Consider the following 18,106-nt stretch of genomic DNA (forward strand, 5'->3'; position numbering starts at 1 on the left):
TTTATTCTGTCCTTTCACTCGGGCCATATTTCTTTGTCTCCTCAATTTGGCAGCTTCTCTGTGTTTGTTTCTGTGTATTAGGTAGAGCTTCTCTGACTCCCTATAAAAGACACCTATAAATTGTGCAGGGAAGAGCCTTAGGTAATCACCAGGGTGAGGCAACCTGCTTCACTGCTTTCCGGCTCTGTGTAGGGGGTGGGTGGGAGGCAGAACAATGCTGCTATCTGACTTCTGGGGGTTGCTGGCATTTGCCCCGTTCCTAGTTGCCTTACCCACTTCCCATATGGGGCTGGCACTCTTCTAGCTATTGCACTGGCAGTGATTCCCTGAATGGGTGGGTTTGCATATGTTCTATGTCTATGTGCACACTTTATTTATTTGTTTTTTAATTTTTTAATTTTTTTAAATATATTTTATTGATTATGCTATTACAGTTGTCCCATTTCCCCCCTTCTCTCCCCTCCACCCTGTACCCCCTCCCACCCACATTTCCCCCTTTAGTTCATGTCCATGTGTCATACTTATGAGTTCTTTAGTTTCTACATTTCCCGTACTATTCTTGCCCTCCCCCTATCTATTTTCAACCTATATTCTATGCTACTTATTCTCTATACCTTTTCCCCCTCTCTCCTCCTCCCACCCCCCTGCTGCTAACCCTCCATGTGCCCTCCATTTCTGTGGTTCTGTTCCTGTTCTAATTGTTTACTTAGTTTCTTTTGGTTTTGCTTTAGGTGTGGTTGTTGATATTTGTGAGTTTGCTGTCCTTTTACTATACATGTCTTTTCTTTATCTTCTTTTCTTAGATAAGTCCCTTTAGCATTTCATAAAATAAGGGCTTGGTGATGCTGAACTCCTTTAACTTGACCTTATCTGAGAAGCACTTTATCTGCCCTTCCATTCTAAATGAGAGCTTTGCTGGATAGAGCAATCTGGGATGTAGGTCCTTGTCTTTCATGACTTGGAATATTTCTTTCCAGCCCCTTCTTGCCTGCAAGGTCTCTTTGGAGAAATCAGCTGACAGTCTGATGGGAACTCCTTTGTATGTTACTGTCCCCTTACCTCTTGCTGCTTCTAGGATTCTCTCCTTCGTTTTTACCTTGGCTAATGTAATTATGATGTGCCTTGGTGTGTTTCTTCTTGGGTCCAACTTCTTTGGGGCTCTCTGAGCTTCTTGGATTTCTTGGAAGACTGTTCCCTTTGCCAGACTGGGGAAGTTCTCCTTTATTATTTGTTCAAATACATGCTCAATCTGTTGCTTTTCCCCTTCCGATTCTGGTACCCCTATAATTCGGATATTGGAACGTTTAAAGGTGTCTTGGATGCTCTTAATCTTTTCCTCAATTTTTTGAATTCTTACTTCATCATGCTTTCCTGCTTGGTTGATTCTATCTTCCTTCTGGTCCACTGTATTGTTTTGAGACTCATATTCCTTCTTTTCACTATTGGCTCTCCTCTGCGTGTCTTCCTGCATCTGTTTTATGGTACTCTGCATTCTTTCATCTAAATATCGTCCAAAATCCACCAGTTCCATGAGCTTTCTGATCACCAGTGTTTTGAACTGCACATCTGATAGATTGGCTATTTCTTGGTTGCTCAAAAGGATGAGTCCTGGGGGACTGATTTGCTCTGTTGAAAACATGGTTTTTTTTTTTTTTTTCCCCCCTGTCTCTCCTTTTTTTTTTTTTTTTTTTTTTCGGTCTAGTTGCTCTTGTTACGGTGGGGGGCGGAGCCTTAGGTGCTCACCGGGGCTGGGCAACCCAGTTGCTAGATTGTGACGTTATATGTGGGGGCGGGGCGGGCGCGGGAGTGGGGCGGGAGGAAACAATGGCGGTAGTTCCGTTCCCCTGGACTCAGACCCTTGTCTGGGCTTCTGGGCTGCGAGCTCTGCCCTGGTCCACAATCGCTGCCCGTCTGGGTCTGCCAGCCGCAGCTTGCGTACTCAGGGATCACCGCTGCCTTCTTGCACGCCCGATGGCTTTTGCGCCGATTTCGCGCCAAACCTTCCCCCGACCTCCGCGCGCCGCCGACCCGAGCCAGCCCCGCGCCCGCGGGCTCGTCTTCTCCTACCAGTCCGGATGAACGCGTCTACTTCAACTTCTTGGCTGCCCGACTTCCATTCAGATAAATCCTCTGCCGGATCTGGGTGTTATTCTGATAGTAAATTATTGTTGTAAATTATTGGTTTTCTAATCTTGGTTGTACGAGGAGGTACGGTGCGTGCACCTATTCCTCCATCTTGCCGGAAGTCCTCTATGTGCACACTTTAATTGGACTCTCCTGAGAAACAGGCAGTTTCTTCTGCTGCCCCTACCCCCACTGGTTTTTACACCCAGAAGTTATAAGGCTTTATCTTAGTTGTGCTGGAGCCCTGGGCTGTGCAGGTTGACCTGGGGCTGATATCTCTCACTGTCATGATATTGTCCCATTTTTTATCTGCTAAATGTGAATATGGGACTTCCTATACCACTGCCAACACAGTGTCCTCTTAATGCCACACTGTGTCTTCTCTGCCCATAATCCACGATTCTGCCCCTCCTACCCCTCTGGATGAATATGGCTTCTTTAAATACTTGGTTGTTGGGTTTTCATAGTTTGATTTTCTGGCAGCTCCAGGTGTTTTTTGTTTTGAGGTTCATTGTAATTCTTCTTGTGGTTGCACTCTGAGGTGAACTGTGTCTACCTATGCCTCTATCTTGACTGGAAGGCTATTCCCTACTCTTATTTCTCCTTCCTCTGCTGTCTCAATATAATTTTTATTTCCTTTACTCATTGCATATACTCTTTTTTTGCTTTCTTATAATACTCTCTTTCCACCTTTATTAATCTTTGCTCATTTGTTGTTGATATTGATGTTATTGTTGGGGTGTATTGTGTGGGTTTTGTTTTCTGTGTTGTCTTGTTTTTTTTTTTTTCTCTCAGCACCTGTACAATACCTGTACAGCAATATTGTACAGCACCTGTACAATAGCATATAAAATATAGTGTGGGTTGAGACTATCAGTCAGCCAGCCAGAGAAGATAACCACCAATAAATGAGCCAACAACAATCAAAACCCAAATACAATGGGAGAGCCCACAAACACTGCATAAAGGCATGCCTAGAGCATCCATCTCAGAAGATCAAGGAGACTACACCCATGAGTTGCAAGGACTCCTACCACAAAAGGCCACCACATGGAGACAGGGAGTCAGAACAGATCAATGTAATACACAGAAACAAACAAACAAAAAGTCACCTATTATGGGGAAACAAAGAAAAAACAATAAAAACAAGAAGAGGAATCCTCAGGAAAAGAGCTAAATGAAATTTATCAGACACAGAGTTGAAAGTAATGGTTATAAGGATGTTCAAGGAACTTACTGAGAACTATAAGGAATTTTATGGGAGCTACAAGGCACTTAGTGGGAACTACATCACTATGAAAATGTACATAGAAACTATGAGTAAGAATGAGGAGGAAATGCAGAATGTAATACCTGAAATGAAGAATACAGTAGAAGGAATTATAAACAGGCTAGATTGAGCAGGAGATACAGTTAGCAAGTTGGAAGACAAGGTAACAAAAACACCCAGTCAGAGCAACAAAATGAAAAAAAAAAAGCAAGGATAGTTTAAGGGAGATTTGGGACAACATGAAACATAATAATATTCTCATCATAGAGATACCAGAAGGAGAAGAAAAGGAGCAAGGGATAGAAAACCTGTTTGAAAAAATGATGACAGAAAACCTTCCTAACTTGGTGAAAGTCACGCAAGTTGAAGAAGCACAGAGGGTCCCAATCAAGATGAACCCAAAGAGGCCTACTCCATGACACACTACAACAAAAGTGGCAAAATTTAAAGACAGAGAATCTTAAAGGCAGGAATAGAGAAAGAACTAGTACATACAAGGGATCTCCAGTAGGTCTGTCAGCTGATTTCTCAACTGAAACACTACAAGCCAGAAGGGATTGACATGAACTTTCCAAGTAAATGATGACCTGTAACCAAGACTACTCTACCCAGAAAAGCTCTAATTTAAAATGGTAGGTGAATAAAGGAGCTTCACAGACCAAAAAACAAAGGCTAAAAGAGTACATTTCCATCAAACCAGCATTGCAAGAGGTATGAAACAGATTGTTTTAAGAAGATGAAGAAACAGAGAGAGAGAGAGCGAGAGAGAAGGAAAACCAAGTGCAAAGGGACAAAATGGCAATGAAAAATACCTATACATGATAACCTAAAGTGTAAATGGATTAAATGCTTTAATTAAAATATATAGGGTAATTGAATGAATAAGAAAACATGACCCACAGATATGCTGTCTAAAAGAGACCCACCTCAGAAACAAAGATCTACACAGGCTGAAAACGAAGGGATGGAAAAAAAAATATTCCATGCAAGTGGACATGAAAAAAAATAAGTGAGGGTAGCAATACTTATATCAGACAAAACAGATTTCAAAACAGAGGCTATAACAAGAGACAAAGAAGATCACTGCATAATACTAAAAGGAGGAGTCCAACAAGAGGATACAACCCTTGTAAACTTAGATGCACCCAGTATAGTAACACCAAAATATACAAGGTGAACACTGGAGGACTTAAAGATCAAGAGCAATACAGTCTTTGTAGGGACTTGAATACCTCACTGTCAACAATCGATAGATCATCCAAACAAAAGATCAACAAAGATACTGTAGCATTGAACTATACTCTTGATCAAGTGGATTTAATTGACATTTACCTAGCATTTCACCCCAAAGATGCAAAATATACATTCTTTTCAAATGCCTAGACCATATTATAGGACACAAATCAAGCCTCAACAAATTCAAAAAAATTGAAATCATATTATATATCTTCTCAGATCACAAAGGCTTGAAACTAGAAACCAATCACAAGGAAAAAACTCAAAAACATTCAAACACATGGAGGCTGGATAACATGTCATTATATAATGAATGAGTTAACAATGACATCGAGGAAAAAATCAAGAAGTATCTGAAAACAAATGAAAAGGACACACAAAAATCCAAAGCCAGTGGGACACAGTAAAGGCAGTCCTGAGGGAAGTTCATAGCAATACAGGCCTACCTAAAAAAGATAGAAATATTTCAAATAAACAACCTAACCCTACATCTAAAAAACTAGAGGAAAAACAACAAAGCCCGGACTGAGCAGAAAGATGGAAATAATCAAGATCAGAGCAGAATTAAGTGACATAGAGACTAAAATAACAATACAAAGGATCAATGAATCCAAGAGGTGGTTCTTTGAAAAGAAAAAACCAAACATTTAACCAGGGTCATCAAGAAAAAAAGGAAAGGACCCAAATGAATAAAATCATAAATGAAGAGGAGAAGTAACAACAGATAGCACAGAAATACAACAGACTGCAAGAAATTACTATGAACAACTATATTCCAGAAACTGGACAACCTGAACAAAATACATAGACAAATTTCTAGAAAGATACAATATACCAAAACTGAATCTGGAAGAAGCAAAAAACCTGAATAGACCAATAACAACTAGCAAATTAAAGCAGTAATTAAAAACCTTCTGGCAAACAAAAGCCATGTTCCAGATGGCTTCATGGGTCAATTTTACCAAACCAAGAACAACTAACACTATCCTTAAGCTATTCCAAAAAATTCAAGAAGATGGAAGACTTCCAAACTCTTTTTAAAAGTCCAGTATTATCCTAATTCCAAACCAGATAAAGACACAATAAAGAAAGAAAATTGCAGGCCCATATCTGTGATGAATATAGATGCTAAAGTCCTCAACAAAACAGTAGCAAACTGGATCCAGGAATACATTGAAAAGATCATGCAGCATGATCAAGAGGGATTTATTCCAGGGATTCAATGATTGTATAATATTCACAAATCAATAAGTGTAACATATCACACGAACAACAAGAAGGACAATAGTCACATGATCATATCAATAGATGCTGGAAAAGCATTTAATAAAATTCAACATCCATTTATGATAAAAACATTCAGCAAAATGGGAATAGAGGAAGCATAACTCAACATAATAAAGGCCACATACATAAAATCTACTGCCAACATACTCATTGGGCAGAAACCTAAAGTGTTTTCCTTAAGATCAGGAACAAGATAAGGTGTCCCCTTTCTCCACTCTTATCCAACAGTGTACTGGAAGTTCTAACCATAGCAATTTGACGAGAATAAGAAATAAAGGGCACCAAAATTGGAAAAGAGGAAGTTAAACTGTCATTATTTGCAGACGGTATGATAGTGAATATAGAAAACCCTATAAAACCCACAAAAAACTACTTGATCTAATAACTGGATTCAGCTAAATACCAGGATACAAAGTCAATATTCAGAAATCAGTGGCATTTTTGCACACCAAGCATGAACTATCAGAAAGAGAAACTAGGGGAAAAAAATCTCATTTGCTATAGTGACAAGAAAAATAAAGTACCTAAGAATAAATTCAACCAAGGAGGAAAAAGACCTGTACTCAGAAAACTATTGAACACTGAAGAAAGAAATTAAGGAAGATAAAGCTATGTGAAAGCATATCTCATATTTATGGATCGGAAGAACTGACATCATTAAAATGTCCATAGTATACAAAGCAATCTATAGATTCAATGTAATCCCTATTAAAATACCAATGACATATTTCACAGATCTAGAACAAATACTCCAATAATTGCTATGGTATTGAAAAAGACCCAGAATAGCCTCAGCAATCTTGAGAAAGAAGAACAAAGTTGGAGGGATCACAACACTTGATATCAAAATATACTATGAGGCTACTGTAATCAAATAGTCTGGTAGTGGCATAAAAACAAGACACATAGATTAATGGAACAGAATAGAGACTTAGGAATGAATCCATGTCTTTATGGTCAATCAATATTTGAAAAAGGGGGCATGAAGATAAAAGGAGTAAGGATAGTCTCTTCAATAAATGGTGTAGGGAGAACTGGACTGGTACATGCAAAAAATGAATCTAACCTGAATCTAGACCACCAATTTACACCATACGCCAGAGTAAACTCAAAATGTATAAAAGACTTAAATATAAGGTGTGCTATCATAAAAATCCTAGCAGAGATTATAGACAGTAAAATTTCAGATATCTTATACTGTAATATTTTTCCTGATTTATATAGAGCAGTGGAAATAAAGGAAAAAAGTAAATGGGACTACATTAAATTGAAAAGCTTCTACATAACTAAAGAAACCATCGACAAAATGAAAAGGGATCCAACTGTATGGGAGAACATATTTGGCAATGATACATCAGGCAAGGGTTTGATCTTCAAAACATACAAAGAACCCATATGACTCAACACCAGGAAGACAGACAAGCCAATTAAAAATGGCAAAAGACCTGAACAGACACTTCTCCAAGGAAGACATACAGATGGCTTATAGATGTATGAAAAAGTTCTCAACATCACTAGCCATCAGGGAGATGCAAATTAAAACCATAATGAAATATTACTTCATACATGCAAAAATGGCTATCATTAATCAACAAACAAGTGCTTGTGAGGATATGGAGTAAAGGGAACCCTAGTGCACTGTTCATGGGAATGGAGACTGGTGCAACCAGTGTGGAAAACAGTATGGAGTTGCCTAAAAAAAATTAGAAATGGAACTATCTTTTGACCCAGAGATTCCACTACTGAGAATATACCCTAAGAATACCAAACACCAATTCAAAATAGTTTATGTCCTGTGTGTTCATAGCCATTTTTTTTGCAATGGCCAAGAGTTGGAAACAGCCTAAGTGTTCATCAGTAGATGAGTAGGAAAAAAACACAAAACAGTGGTACATTTACACAACCAAATACTATGCAGCAGGAACGTGGAAGGAAACCTACCTTTTGTGACAGCATGGATGGAACCAGAGACTATTGGGCTAAGTGAAATAAGCCAGTCAGTGAAAGACAAATACCATATGATCTCACTTATAAGAGGAATGAAATGAACAAAATAAATCAATGAGGAAAATAGAACCAGAGGCATAGAATCATGGAATAGACTGACAATAGTAAGAGAGGAGGTGGGGACTGTTTGAAAGAGGATGAAAGGATTAGTCAAAGACCATATATGAAGAATTCATGGGCATAGACACTGTTGTGGAGATTGACTATGGAACTAAGGGGAAGGCTGGGTAGAGGGGGGTGAATGGGAAAAAATTGGGTAAGTGTATCAGCATAAACAATAATAATAATAAAAACTCACCACAGTAAATTAAATCCAGAGAAAGCAGAAGGAAGGAGATGTCTATGTAAAGGTGTCTAGAAGGGCATATACTTAAAACAATAGCAGTTTTTACCTCTTAGGGTAAGATTTTTAATTAATTTTATTTTTTTGTATTGTTTAAGTAAAATGCAACAAGAAAAGCTATTTTCATTTTGGACAAAAATGTACTAGAGGAAAACACTATGGTAATTAAAAAATAGTAATAATCTAGACTGTTGTGACAACCCCAGAAACCTATTCTTGCTCATCACAGTTTGGTCTCTTGTCAGTCAGAAGACAAAAATATCCTTTCTAGTTGCTTAGCCCAAAATGGCTCCTTTTCTAATTTGCAGTTCTTCATATGTAATTGTAACAATTTTGATAGAGTGACCTAAGCTTTAGTAATCTAGAATTTATCTGAGCCTGGATCACCGTTGTAACTATGTTCTTCTGGACATGGAACAAACCTCTCAGGGTTTTTGTTTTGTCATTTGTAAAATTGTCTTTTTTCTAAAAACAATATATGGTTTATTGATTATGCTATTACAGTTGTTCCACTTCCCTCCTTCACTCTCCACCCTGCACACCCTCTCCCACCCACATTCCCCCCCTTTAGTTCATGTCCATGTGTCATACTTGTAAGTTCTTTAGCTTCTACATTTCACATACTATTCTTACCCTCCCCCTGTCTATTGTCAACCTACCATCTATGCTACTTATTCTCTGTACCTTCCCCCCCTCCTCTTCCCACTCCTCTGTTGATACCCCTCCAAGTGATCTCCATTTCTGTGGTTCTGTTCCTGTTCTAGGTGTTTGCTTAGTTTCCTTTTGTTTTATGTTTGGTTGTTAATAATTGTGTTTGCTGTCATTTTAGTGTACATGTTTTTGATTTTCTTTTTCTTAGATAAGTCCCTTTAACATTTCATATAATAAGGGCTTGGTGATGATGAACTCCTTTAACCTGACCTTATCTGAGAAGCACTTTATCTGCCCTTCCATTCTCAATGAGAGCTTTGCTGGATAGAGCAATCTGGGATGTAGGTCCTTGCCTGTCATGACTTGGAATACTTTTTTCTAACCCCTTCTTGTCTGCAATGTCTCTTTTGAGAAGTCAGTTGACAGTCTGATGGGAATTCCTTTGTAGGTAACTGTCTCCTTATCTCTTGCTGCTTCTAGGATTCTCTCCTCCATTTTAATCTTGGGTAATGTAATTATGATGTGCCTTGGTGTGTTCCTGCTTGGGTCCAACTTGTTTGGGAACTCTCTGAGCTTCCTGGACATCCTAGAAGTCTATTTCCTTTGCCAGATTGGGGAAGTTCTCCTTTTTTATTTGTTCAAATAAGTTTTCAACTTCTTGCTCTTCCTCTTCTCCTTCTGGCATCCCTGAATCAAATATTGGAACATTTAAAGATGCCCTGGAGGTTCCTAAGCCTCTCCTCGTTTTTTAAAATTCTTATTTCTTCATTCTTTTCTGTTTGGTTGTTTCTTTCTCCTTTCTGTTCCACTCCATTGATTTGAGTCCCAGTTTCCTTCCCATAACTATTAGTTCTCTGTACATTTTCCTTTATTTCACTTAGCATAGCCTTCATTTTTTCATCTAATTTTCGACCAAATTCAACCAATTCTGTGAGCATCCTGATCACCAGTGCTTTGAACTGTGAATCTCATAGGTTGGCTATCTCTTTGTTGCTTAGTTGTATTTGTTATGGAACTTTGATCTGTTCTTCCGTTTGGGCCATTTTTTTTGTCTTGACGTGCCAGTTATATAGTAAGGGGCGGAGCCTTAAGTGTTCACCAGGGTGAGGCAACCCAGTTGCTGAGTTGTGATGCAGTATGTGGGGGAGGGGTCTGAGAGGGAACAATGGTGCTTGTTCCACTCTCTACCAGATTTCAGTCCCTTCCCCCACATCCCCCAAGCAAACTGGGCCCTTCTGGTTCTGATTCTCATGTGGGTGGGCTTGTGTATGTTCTAGGACCCTGTGGGTCTCTCCAACAAACTCTCCTGTGAGGCTGGAGTGTCTCCCGGCACCCCAACTCCCACAGGTGTTTTCAATCGGTGTTTTGAGGCCTTATTTCCCCTTGCTGGAACCCTGGGTTGTGAGGTCTGTCTTGCTCCTCAGTTTTGCCTGGTCTATCTGCACTCGAATGTGGGACTGCCTTGTCCAACAGCTACCTAGTGCACTGTGCCCCTCCACAATCTGCCACCTCACTGGGTCTGCCTGCTGCCACTTTGCCTTGAGCCCTCTTCTCCTGGCAGCCTGACTCTGACCCTCATACTAGTTTGGATGAATATTTCTTCTTTAACTTCTTGGTTGTCAGACTTCCATACAGTTCAATTTTCTGTCAGTACTGGTTTTTTTTTGTTTGTTTCTAAATTGTTGTTGTCCTTATTTTAGTTGTGCGAGGAGGCACAGTGTCTACCTATGCCTCTATCTTGGCTGGAAGTCTAAAATTGTCTTTTTTAATAGCTTAGAATGTTCATTGCTGAAAGACCTTGGCTTAGGCCTGGCTCTACCTGCTGAGAGGCTGAGGTTGGCCTTTACAATGGTCACAAAAAATGGCACTGGAAGCAGTATACTCCCAAATCTGGTGTTCATTCTGGAAGATGTGGTCTTGAAAAGTGGTCCCACAGGAAGTGCTCACTTTATATCTGCCCCACTGGTGGCCTCACTTGTTGCCCAAGCCACTTATCCTGGCCTCTGCCCCATACCTCACATCCAGCCTGTCCTTTACTATAGGGGACAGTTGCATGTGGCATGGAGAATGTAGCCCATCCCCTGATTTGGAAAACTGACAGGGAGCCAGGTCAGCACGCAGGACCCAAGCCCACAGATAGGTTCTCCTGTGGGGAATCAGGCCTGCATTGTACCTAGGCTGCTTTCAGTCTTGCTTTTGCTAAAACTCCCTCACCCTGAATTGAGGCAGCAAATGTTTATTGCATTTCCTTAAAGTAACTTCCTAAAATGTATGCTAAAACTCCCAAGGATGGGTGTAACCAGTTCAACCACTTTTCCCTTTGCATTTGCAAATATCCTTCTTCTTTGATGTAATTAGCAACATCCTCTCCTTTGTTTTCTGTAAAAGGTAACCTCTTAAATTGAACCTGTGCATAGTAAATGGGGACCTTCCTCAATGTAATGTGCCCAGAAAAGCAATTAAAGCCTGTCCAGGCAGGGGTTGGGGCCCTCTCTCACTCAGAGAGTGGCCATGCCATCTCTTTTTCTTCATAGGACTTCTGTAGTCCATGAGAATTTGTTTATCGCATCCACAACACGTGGACCCTGTGGGCTGGGGTCCACATCACCTTACCTCTCACCTCAAGTCCTCCCCACTGCTCAACTCACACATAGGACCCAGGCCCACTGATCTCAGGCCACCACTCACCTCATATGAGTTGGTCACTTGCCTTATATCTGAGCAACCTGTCACTCATCAATTGACTCCCAACCCTCTTCTCATGTACACACCACCTCTTGCCTCCAGTCTGACCCGGCCACTCATTTTATGATCGGTCCTGCTGTTTCTGGCTTATCTCAATCCTTGTTTGCCAGGCCAATTACCTCATTTCTGGCCCCAGCCCTAGTCTCATAGGGCCCCACCTTTTATCTTTTTCCACACCTTGCTTTCCTCAAGTCCTGATCCTGTCCTTCATCTCCATCCCAGCCCTGCCTCTAGCCTCAGGAAAGGGCCAAGCTTTTATCTGTGACCTGCTGCTTGCCTCATGTTTCAACACCATTTGTTATATAATGCACATTTTTTAAACTGATCTAAGAAGACATCTTTATCATACAAAAGATGTCCATGGACTTGGATCTTCAATAAACCTTTTATTCTGTTCCATCAATTTGGCTATTCAGAAATAATGACAGATATGTGGATACTAAGAAAAAAGATACCCATTAAGAAAAGCTGTTGGCTCAAATTTTAAACAACAACCTAATAGCCATTACTATGCAGGAGCTTCTCATGCAAACTACACTTAGGGAAAAATTTGCACTAACTGGCAAACTTTCCCCCACATTGAACTGAGTGATGAAGAGGTCTAGACAAAGCAGAGCAAAGAAGAAATAACAGGACCAGACCAGAACTCATGTAGCTGAGCAGAGCTGAGCTGAGTAGTATAGCCTAGGAAGTATAAGTCCAACCAAGGGTTGCCTCACACCAGGCCCTCCTCACAGCCATGATTGCTTAATGATTAAGAAGTATAACTATTGAACTGTTCCACAGCAGTGCTGCTTCATAATTCACCTGCAACAACATTGAGCTCCTCAACAGCTTCTCAATATTCTCATAGCCATGCTGTATAAAAATTCAGCTATTGGTAATGAATAGTTTCCTTCATCACTGCACCCCAACTTTAAAACTCCTGTTGACATTAAATTGGAGCCAAACACCATCAGTTGACAGACACTAGACAACAGAGACAGACATAAGACCTTGGGCACAGACCCTGGACTCTAAAACCAGGATCCTGGTGCAGACCCAGAACCAAAAGCTGAAACTCCAGAACCAGCCCCACACCCAAAACTATTTCCCAGACCCATGCCAGAATATGGACCCTGAATGCCAAATACCAGATACCAGATTCCATACATCAGACCCCAGAGCCAGAGCTACACATGGACCCCATACATAAACCCAGGACAGGAAGTCACACCCAAAGACACCTGGCACCAGACACACGGCAGAATAGATTCAACCCCTGAGTGTAGACCCTGAAGTTAGAACTTAGATCTGTAACCAAAACTCTATAGCCAGACTCTGGAGTTGGGGTTGGACAACAAACCCTAGTTGCTCGATGTCAGGTGTAGAAGCTGAACCAGATCCCCACAATGTAAATAGAACCATGATTCAATAAAGAACACTTATGACTCTCTAAGTCCAAGCAGCTAGTTTCACAAATATTTTCCATGCCAATGTAAATGTGCAAGAGGAAAACAGCTTATAGTACTATCAAATTCTATGAAACCCTGCAGAAATAGATGCAAAAGACTGACAAGAGTGAACAAAAATATTACTATCATTACCAGCAGATATCCATGATCTCTAGCTGCAGAGCTTTCCAGAAGTTAGTCTCCCAACCATTAATTTCACATGGCTGGCTCACCAAAACTGTAGGGGATAAAGAAATTAGTTATTTTCCTCATACCTTATAAGTAATAACAGCTGGGCTGATAATTGGATTAACATGATATTCAAAGTTTTATACATGCATAAAGGAGGATTAATATGTAAACAAATACCACAAACAAATTAATATTGGGTACATAGGATATTTTGGAAAATGGAAGAACAGAGTCTTAGATTTTAGAGGCAAAATAGGTGACATGCCTGTGATTTAGAAGTGCAGCATACCTGGAAAGTTAATTTTTGTCAGGGAACCCCAAAAGCAATAGGACAACAAGGAGTAAGGTAAGGGGGTCAATAAGTTTCTGCTTGGGGTCTTAATGTCTAAAGTTAAGGTGTTTATGCTGAGGTTCTCTTCCTAAACCAGGTTTTGTGAACTAAATCTCTTAGGAAGTAACGAAATTAGAATCATAGGCAATTTCTCAGTTTTTCTTTTCTTAATAGCCAGCTATTTTAATTTTAATTAACATGCCAAGTACAAAATTTTGGCCCTCTTCATTCCCACCTTTGCAACTTTACATAAAAGTTTTACATCCATGCTTAAATTATTAGGCTGTTCTATATTTCATTGACATAATCATTCAGTTTTAAGAATAAGTTACTTTAGTGGGGGGCTGGAACATGGCAGCCAGGTAGGTGGAAGCTGAGTTCACTTGCTCTTGCCCCTAACTCAGACAGTTGGCTGAACTACTGAAAAATAAATTGGACATTCATGGAATCTTAGCTGATATGAAGTTTGAAAGCTAAGGAATACAGAAGATGCTTCACAATGGACAGCAAGAGTGATAGGGGACTTAAGAGTTGGAAAATTTTAGTTTAAGGCAAATAGTTATGATAGGGGACTCAAAACTTGGAAAATTTTAGCTTAAGGTAAAAAGTTATGAATCTAGCAAATAGTGTGTATGTTAAAGCTTTTGTTTCAGAAACTACAGATAAGGCCCATCCTGGCTCCTGGGAAAAACAGCCGACCTCTTGGGGCACTGATAGAAGATTACAACCTGGGGACAAGTGGAGGCATCTGGGCCATTCTTGTTCCAGGGAGAAACAGACAATCACCCATCCCTGGGAACAGCTAACTGCTCAGGACAAGAATGCTGCAGTTTCTTTCACCTAATATTCCCGGAATTTCAAAATCCCTCATTGTACCTTGTTTGTTCTCTGTTATAAAATTGTTGGCCTGGAAAGAAAATGTAAGAGAGTTCTTTTAGGGTGTGAACCCACCGTATTCTCAGGTCGATGGCCATCTGAATAAAGCACCCATAAATATTCAATCCCAGTGTCTGCTTATTGGGTTTAGTATGTGACAGGTGGCACAAGCTCTGGTGTCTTTTCTGGTTTCAAGGAGATTTTATAGGTGGAAGGGGAAATGCACAATGTGTAGTGCCTGTGGCTGCAGAGAGCCTGGTCAGGAATTGCAGCTTTGTGGCTCCCCTCATCCCCCAGGGCAGGGAACACCCAAACTGGGCTGGGAGTGACTTGGATACACAAAGTAGGAAAGATGCAGGCTACACACGCACACACGCAGCTGCAGTGGCAAATGCCAACTGGGAGAATGCCAGAGAGAGAGAGGGATCCTATCTGTCCCTGGGTCAGGTGGAAGAGGCTGGCCATGGCCAGCCATGACTGTAAGAGACTTGATTTTTCAGAGAGGTGGTGTGTACAGACACAGTGCTGCAGTGGGAGTGCCCAGAGAGACCTTTTATACAGGGAGCTCAGGCATGCTGGGAAGGGACGCCATGTGCAACTGACCTGCCAGCAAGGGCAAATGACTGACGGTGCAGTTTGCTTCCACTCAGTGCAGCTGGGCAGATTGATCAGAAAGGTGCAAAGCGAGAGGATTTCTCAGCCCCAGCCAGGCACAGGTGACAGGGCAGACTGTGCAGAGTAAAAAGTGCAGGACTGTCTGCTGTGAGGACAATGGGTTGGGAACTGGAAGGGTGGGAGAGGAGCACCTGAGATTATTTATAGCCAGACAGAGGTTTATTTAAACTTCTTCCCTGACAGAGATCCATCTCCCTGAATGGAAGGTCACACCCAGCCCCCATCTCCTGTAGGACTGAAAACACCTCCATCAGGGAAAATCTGCAAAACTGGCAGATCAGGCTTAAGAACTCCCTGTGGGGTACATTTCCTCAAGAGAAAGACAGCAACAGGAACACCTAAAGGGCACATTTAGAAATTCTCTCAGGGAGAAAAAATACACTGGTTCCTAGGGCCCTATTTCACTGAGGCCAGCAAAGCTGGTAGATCAGAAATCAGTGCAACAAGGGGGAATCATGGCTCTACCCAGCCTTGCCTCTCACACAGAGATGCCATCAACATCAAGCAGGAGAGAGCAGACCCTCTTACACATACTGGCTCCTCCCTTGAAACAGACAGCTAATTCATCAGAATCTATATGTTATTAAAAATAAGCCAGGACAGATAAAGATGGGGGTATGTAGGGGCATGGCAACAACACACTCACAATTTTCCCACAAGACTGAACTGTGCCTCCCAGGGGAGACCTCAAGGACCTACCCTTCCCATCACAACAGAAGCTCCATCTAGATGCAGGTGAAGGTGATACAAGCAGTGCTGACAGAAGTTTGACAACCCACCCAGGGACAATGAGCTGTTAAAAAACTAGAGGCAGATTCAGAAAGAAAAGTCAGAAAGTGAACACCAGGAGATGGAAGGTGATGGTGAGGTAGGTGGGAGTGGAGCCCAGTTCTCCTTGTGCCCAGCTGGAACACCTATCTGATCTTTTGAGGAACAGAGCAAACAGCCAATGAAATCCCAGCTTATATGAAGTTTGGAGGACAAAAATTGTAAAGGACATTGCAAACCAGATGGTGAGGAGATTACCATGGTGTGCTAAAATCCCTGGACCTGTGCAGGGACCTAGGCTGCTGTGGCCCTCCACCTGGAGCTTGCCTCAGGATACTTGGAGATAGATCACCAGCTCCCTCCCCTACCAGAGCAGGGAGGGTGACCCTGCATCAGGAGGGAACTGGATGCTGGAAGTTGCTTGGGGGAATAGAGATGAAGTAGAAGCCACACAGAGACAGTGTACACCCGCTGGGACTGTGGACACTGGCTGGGTCATTACCAGAGAAACTGGGGAGCTGGGCAACACCTGGAGAAGGCAGAAGAGTTGGGCCGTGTCAGACCCTGACCCAGATAGTCTCCAGTCTGGTTAGAAAGTTGGGCTGTGTGAAAAGCTGGTCGCTTGTTAAGAATGGTGGGCTTAAACAAGAAAGGAACTCTTGCTCAGTGGCTTTCTCACTCCAAGGGTGATTTGAGCTGTGCGCCCTTGCACTGCTCCCTGGACAGTGGATTGGAGCTGTGTGCCCTTGCTTGACTCAGGCAGATTGCAGGGCAGCTGATTTGCCCCACTTGCCCTGTGACTGATTTGAGCCGATAGCCTGCGCTTGAAGAGCAGTAAGCCTGGCAGCTGAGTCACTCCACTTCCATGGAGGCTGGCTGGTGCTGCTTGCCCTGCAGCTGATTCTGGCTGTTTGAGGCACCACTCCCTTCAAGACTGCTTGGAGCCTTGTGCCTGAGCTTGACTTGCACTGCTCGCCCAGAGGCTGAATGGCGCCACTTGCCCAGTGGTAAGCTCTGGCCATGGTGGGCTTGCAAAGAGCAAGGAAGAGATGTACTGCACAGACCTCAGCACATCTGGTGGATTAAAGGAGAAGGCCTGGCACAGATGGACAGTGGAGGCCTGCCAGCTCATGGAGGACCTGGGTGGGAGGCTGAGCAATTGTGAATATTGGGGCCCAGACCTGGACCGCATCCTCTCAAAGCCATGGGAAGGGAGAAAAGTGAAGGCCAGCCCCTCTCTTTCTGTGGCATCCAGGAAGACCAGCAGAACCCACTCAACGGGTTTAAAGTCAGAAGGAAGCTTATTTTTTTCTTTCCTCTCTCTTTTTTTTCCTTCCCTCAAGTCAGACAATAAGAACTAGAGTTGTGAAAGGTCCAGAGACAGGTTCAAAGAGGGAGCACAGGATTAAACCCCGAAACTGAGAAAATGAGACAGATTTCACTTTGCTATCCCATACAACTGGCATTTTATTATTTGTATTGTTATTATTTTTTCATTATTTTTCTTTCTTTTATTTTATTAGTATTTTTATTCCTCTTCTTTCTGTTTAGTTTTCTTTCTGTTTAATTGCATTGTGTGACTGGTTTTCCTTATTCTCTCTTCCATATTGTATTTTAATTTTTCTTCTTTCACTTCACTCATTGTAGGGTAAGTGGAGGCAGTCTGGCTTCCTTGCCCAGGTGTCTGGGTAACTAAGAGGCTCAGTGTTCCCGTAGCCTTAGAGGGACCTGATAACTGGTGTTCTCACAACCCTTGAGAATGGGTCTGATAAACTGTTCCTGTAACATAAGTTGGGCTCACATGTGCAGAACTATGTTGTTATGTAAGGTTTTGGCAGTTTTCTGGCTTTGTTCCCCTCTAGTAGTTAAACAGGTAGGGGCTTCCCACTAGTGAGGTATGCAGCTTGTGGCATGTGTGGCTCACCCACCCTTGAATAAGGGCATATTAAACATCTCCACAGCTCTCCATATTTTCCCGTCTACTTGAGGCAAGAGTGGATCTGCCCGGACTTGATCGGCTGCAACATACTCCTGTTCCGATAACACACTACTCTTGATTGGGTACTTTCTATTCTTGTTATTCAAATCATATATATTTTTGTCATATTGTTGTTGTTCCAGTATTATTAAAAATAGTTGTTCTATACAATTGTAAATACTATAGCACC

General features: G+C 41.7%; 1 long non-coding RNA gene across 1 annotated transcript; it reads right to left on the reverse strand.

The window, feature by feature from the left end:
* Window positions 1–588: 588 nt before the first annotated feature.
* On the reverse strand, window positions 589–17,870 carry LOC118500763. Its single transcript, XR_004903345.1, has 3 exons — window positions 17,751–17,870; window positions 4,295–4,305; window positions 589–600 (listed from the first exon to the last, which is right to left on the reverse strand). It is a non-coding gene; the product is annotated as an uncharacterized LOC118500763 (long non-coding RNA).
* Window positions 17,871–18,106: the final 236 nt, after the last annotated feature.

This window comes from Phyllostomus discolor, chromosome 5, assembly GCF_004126475.2.
Source record: "Phyllostomus discolor isolate MPI-MPIP mPhyDis1 chromosome 5, mPhyDis1.pri.v3, whole genome shotgun sequence".
Taxonomy (NCBI): Eukaryota; Metazoa; Chordata; class Mammalia; order Chiroptera; family Phyllostomidae; genus Phyllostomus; species Phyllostomus discolor.